Source organism: Pyrus communis, chromosome 1, assembly GCF_963583255.1.
Source record: "Pyrus communis chromosome 1, drPyrComm1.1, whole genome shotgun sequence".
Classification (NCBI taxonomy): Eukaryota; Viridiplantae; Streptophyta; class Magnoliopsida; order Rosales; family Rosaceae; genus Pyrus; species Pyrus communis.
In genome coordinates, this window is record NC_084803.1 from 14,918,714 (window position 1) to 14,924,511 (window position 5,798).

The 5,798-nt window shown below is 31.8% G+C and overlaps 1 long non-coding RNA gene across 2 annotated transcripts; it reads right to left on the reverse strand.

The window, feature by feature from the left end:
• Positions 1-1,490: 1,490 nt before the first annotated feature.
• Positions 1,491-4,501, reverse strand: LOC137720102 (uncharacterized). 2 transcript variants are annotated; one of them, XR_011066463.1, is made up of 6 exons: positions 4,338-4,501; positions 3,571-3,633; positions 3,307-3,361; positions 2,956-3,062; positions 2,725-2,850; positions 1,491-2,485 (listed from the first exon to the last, which is right to left on the reverse strand). It is a non-coding gene; the product is annotated as an uncharacterized lncRNA (long non-coding RNA). The 2 variants fall into 2 exon arrangements; XR_011066462.1 differs by lacking the exon at positions 4,338-4,501 and adding an exon at positions 3,864-3,929.
• Positions 4,502-5,798: the final 1,297 nt, after the last annotated feature.

Consider the following 5,798-nt stretch of genomic DNA (forward strand, 5'->3'; position numbering starts at 1 on the left):
TTTTAGGGCTCATTATAAATTTCAAATAGCCAAAAGCGCGTATAATATCATTTAAAATAGAATTTTACTAAAAAAAATTGGTCAACCTTTTCTTAATAAAAAAATTAACTTTTATTTAATAAAAAAAAATTCTGAAACCTAATGTAAATGACAAAATAACAAGGCTCGCATTTTGTTAAAAAAAAAAAAAAATCTGGATTTGGATTCTATCCGAAATTTTTTTTGTGAGGATTTTAGGGATCTTTATATTCTATTCAATCATCGTACATCATACAGTCAGAAATCATTTTAAATTTTTTTTATCTAAAATTAAATACAAATAGTACCTAATAAAAATTAATCACATAATATATAATGAACGAATAAAATGTGAAGATTCTTATAATCTTCGAAATCATAGAAGAGGTTCCTCAACCTTTGCATCCAGAGGGCCACGCTGCCCACTCACCAACACTGATAAACTTTTGTTATCTCGTTTTTCTCGTGTGGCAGCTTTTTGCGGCGCCCACCTCTCTCTCATTGAAAATTGAATCGACCCATAAAGCAAAAAAGATTAGTCAATAATGAGGGCTTTCTTTTATTGGATTGTAATCTTCCACTTGAACCGACTTTGTTACATGTCCTTGGTTTCATAATTGGTGCAGATTCTCTAATACTGTCTGCTGTGTTTGGAATTCGGTTTTAGTAAAGTACTAGAAAGTGTGACCCGCGCGTTGTTGTGGGATTGAAAATTTTATGACAAATTATGATTAAAACATACAAAAGATAATGCATCCAATGATTGTGGACCTAATAATCATGTAAATGTCATCAAACCAAAGTAAACTTTCATTTAACTAAGTTCTTGGCATTTCAGTTAAATCTCAAGTTTTAAAAAGTAGTTCAATTTGACTAAAATTATACAGAGTAAGGGAAAAAGACAACAAATAGTTGCGGAAAGGTGTACATTGACACTAATCCTACAAGTCAAATATGAAAAATGTTAAGAATGTAGAAGCTTAAATTATCCCTAGCATTAGTAGATTAACAGTGAAGAAACAAAATTCATTTATCTATATTGAATTGTCGCTTGACAATTCAGCATGGGAAAAAATGCAAGAAAAAAATATTGTTAAATATCATGTGAATAAGTGAATAACAGTGAACATTACATATAGCATAACATGAATATGCATGTGCATAGTAAATACTACACAATAATATGCATAGGCAAACACTAACTATCAATTAACCATTTTAATTAACACTTTAAAAAAGTTGTTTTAAGTATAAAAAGATATAATACAAAGAATAGAACACTGAATATTATAAAAAATAAATCCATATAATATACAGACACAATGATTACACAATGATTATGAAAATATATATCATTTGACAATACAAAATCAAGCAATGTCTAAAGATGACAAAAAGATCCCAAACAGTGTTTTTGACCCAAAAAATAAAGATCCTAGATAGTGTTTATTACAGAAAGCAAAAACGTTAGATCATATGCATTGAAACAATTAACAAATTTTCAATGAGCAATACCAAGTGTTTATTACTTAAGATCATTAAGTAATGATTGCTCACCTTTTCATCAACCAGTATACGTGCAGACCTGTATATTTATCAGTTGTCATCAGAACAGGCAGACTTTAATTTTTACTGCCTTTTTATACGGTTATCAGTTCTGATCCAAGTAAACTAAAAAAAACCAATTATAATTAAAGATTTATTAGTTATAGGCTAAATCAAACAATGATTGTATCTCAAGAAGTGAAAGATAATTAGTTGTGCCTAGTTTTATGTCAACACTTCATATTACATCCAATTTAACTATTACAACAATATAGTGACACACTTAACATAAAATTCTGCCAACCATATAACAATAGTAAATCAAGTAAGTAATTTGCAAAAATTAGAAATGTATCATAAAAAGTAAATATCTTATGTCATACGTGTTAAAATGATTAACAAATTCTTAGTCAGTCGTATCTTATTAAGACTCGTGGCTGAGAAAATAAGAAGGGAGAAAGAGAGAAATGAAACATTACCATCTAGTCTCTTTAATTGTGCAAAACTTAAAATTCACATAGTCAACGGCCATACTTGAAACCAATGAATAAAAAATTAATAAAACTTCATCAGAGATTCAGAGTAATAGTTAAAAATTTGGAAGACCCAAATAAAAATCATTTAGCTATAAACAGTATGCAAAAACGTGAAGAAAAAAAATAGAGATGCACTAAGACCATAATTCATGACTGTTATCCAAAATCTCCAAAGTAAACATACAATCAAATAGATTCCTCTCTATTTTTCATCTTTCTCCCTGTTATTTAGTATTGTGATAAGGTTATGATAAGCAATTATTTTTTCAAAATTTAATAATAATAAACATCACAGTATAAGTTTAACATGAGAGAAAGAGTCAATCTCTACCTTTGATATGTTGATCCTACCATTCCCCTACATACTTGATCCTTTTTAAGTCCACCTATTGGCAAAATAATAAAGACAAAACTTGTAACACTATTTAAACAAAAAGAGATTTCTCAATCAGAAAAAGCTTCAATTTCAATTAATTTATTCTGTTATCGCAATATTGGAACTTGCATTTGGTTCAAAAAAGTAATGTAAATTGATCAAGCAAAAGAAACTACAAATAGAATCTATACCAATTGGTTTAAAAGCATTAATCAGTATGACAATGAAAATTTCATACTGAAATCTCACCTTGTGACATTACCTTATATGTGTTCATTTCCTATTTTTCATCAGACGCATTCTCATTCTCTAATTTTGAGTTTAATTTTTCTTTCGACTCCCTATGTAGATGGGCTCAACCTCCTTTTGTTTTTCCTAGAATTTTTTCATTGAAATACAAACCTGTGTAAGTGTTTGAAAACCTGTATTGGTTATGGATATTAACAAACTGATAGAGAACTTGTTACATAATATACATACCTGCAGCATTAGAACAGATGAGAAATGGTGGGTATCATCAATAGTACTTGTCATCAACATCAACTTATCATCCAAAGCGGCATTTAATTTCTTTTATTGTTCATCATCTATGATATATATGAATAATATATCTCAAAAGAATGAAAAAATAAAAAAAAAACAAACAAAATATGGTCGACATTGCTTTATAATTTCGTATCAATATGGCATGATAACTTGGTTGATTCATTTGTGAACTAAATTAAAAACAAACTTAAACGATAATTTAGTGATGAGAGGTTGATTATTCAATGATAAACTACATATGCACGCCGTTGTCTACTTAAGGTGAGCAATTTGAAGATTCTATACCTCACGCATCTGGAATCGTACATACAAAAGCGGCAAAAACGATGGCCACTGCTTCCTGAAAATAAAAAAACCAAATCATATACCCACACTAAAAATCCATATACAACACAACCTCAAAGTTAATTATCACCAATTTTCTGTACCAAAATTAATTATCACCATTTTTTTTTTTACAGAAAATAGATCCGCAAACTAAACACGACCCAAAAAAATTTTAAATTTTGTTCAACAAAAGATATAAGAGGAGGAACATAAATTATATACCTTAATCAGAAGGGGCCTGCAAACTTCTATACAAAAACCATAAAATTCGAACGGCAACGTTTCCTGAAATAAAAAACAACCAAATCATACACCCACACTAAAAATCCAAACTCATAAACCATGAACACTTCTCCCTGGAAATAAAAAACAACCAAATCACAACCCATACTAAAAACCCAAACAGACAAAGGAAACCCCAATAATTAATCATCCCACCAAAAACGAAACAGGACCAAAAAAAATTAAAAATTCTGTTGGAAAAAGATTTAAGAACAAAAATATAAATTATATACCTCACCCAGAAAGGGCTTGCAAGCTTGTACAATAAAACCTTAAAATTCAAAGACCAATGTTTCTTGCAACAAAAAACGAAATGAGATCAAACATCCACACACAAAGTACGAAAAAAATTAAGAAAACGCTCAGCACAAAACGGCAAGACTTGAATTTTACACTAATCAATTAAAAAAAAATTTCTTGCTAACCAAACAGAAAATAAGATGCGGATGAAGCAACACACCTAAAACGGCGCGATTGGTTTTTGGAAAACAACCAAAAAAATCCAAAATGCCTTTCTAGACGACGGAATCAAAATCGAAACGGAGAGACAGACGAAGAGATGGAGAGAGAGCAAATGAAAAGGAAAAGAGACGGAACAAAATGGAAGACATTTCACCACCAAATTTCAACAAAGAAGTAACAAAGCACAAAAAAAAAAATCAAATATTTGGCTTTTGGGTAGTTGAGAAGAAGTGAGATTTAATCACCTATCAAAGGCTAAATTGGGAGCACGATGGCGTGGCGAAGAGATTGAACAGATGAGGAAGCAAAGATCGAACAGATCTCACGAAGCGAAATCGAAATCGCTAATCGGTTGCAGAGCACAGTTTTTTCCTTTTTGGATTTCTGCGATTTCTGAGGAAGAAGTCGAGAGACTTCTATTGGACACCATGTTAAAATACACCAGAAGAGTCCGGAAGAGTAAAAACAAAAAGAATGGAGCACGATGACCAACACGTGTGAAGCATGGCACAAATGCAATTAAACAAATCAAGCAGGGGCAAAAAGGGAAGCACACTGCCCTAAAACAGTGCCACCCGAGTTTGGAATCTGACAGCAAAGCAAAAGGGGCAAAGTTGAAATAAAAGAAGAATGGGCGAGGACAAAATCGGAAATCCACTGGTCATCCACAGTGACCAACCCTTACGGGTTTTAGTATATATGATATGATGCTTTGGATTTACACATGAAAAAGGAAAAGATGGAAAGTTGCAAGACAATGAGGGCTTCTTTTTCCTAGTAGTGGAGCACAATCGCGTCGTATGATCAGTTCATTCATATGTTATATAAGATTGTATATTTAGTGATATACTAATACTATAGCTTAATGTATAAATCAACCGTTCTATGGTCAATTCACATGTTATAGCACTTCAATCCGTTCAATTAGATAATCGTATTTCAATACTATACAATAATTTTTCGTTCTTGTGACAGCTGCAGAGCTTGAAAGACTGTTGTTGGTAAGTACGACCATTGAATGATTGTTAGGGGAGTGACATTTTATCGTCTTTTTTCCACTAAGTAATAATATTGTTTGTACCATACTTGACCAATCCCGAAACTACTAAGCACCGGTCAACAGCATACCGTCAATGACCCACAAGACTTTTCCTCCAACCAGGAGACCAATCACAACACGACACATGTCGGTATCAGAAGCCAATCATAGCACGACACGTGTCGATATCAGAGGCCAATCACAACACGACACGTGTCAATGTCAGAACAAAGCTAGAAACTCTCTTATATAAAAGGGGATCATTCTCCCACAATAATCCCTAATGTCATTTGTACTAAACTATTCACTAGAACTCACTAAAAGAGAGCTTGAACCTATGTATTTGTGTAAACCCTTCACAACTAATGAGAACTCTTATACTCTGTAGACGTAGCCAATCTGGGTGAACCACGTACATCTTGTGTTGTTTGCTTCCCTATCTCTATTCATTTACATACTTATCCACACTAATGACCAGAGCAATCTAGCGAAGGTCACAAACTTGACACTTTCTGTTGTACCAAAGTACTCGCCGATTTTGTGCATCAACAAATATTACAATTTAAAAAAAATGAAAAACTTTTATTTGGAGTTTTAAAAACAATGCTTATTTTAATTTGGGAACGATGATTTTAACTTTAGTTTGAATAAATTATTAAAGATATAA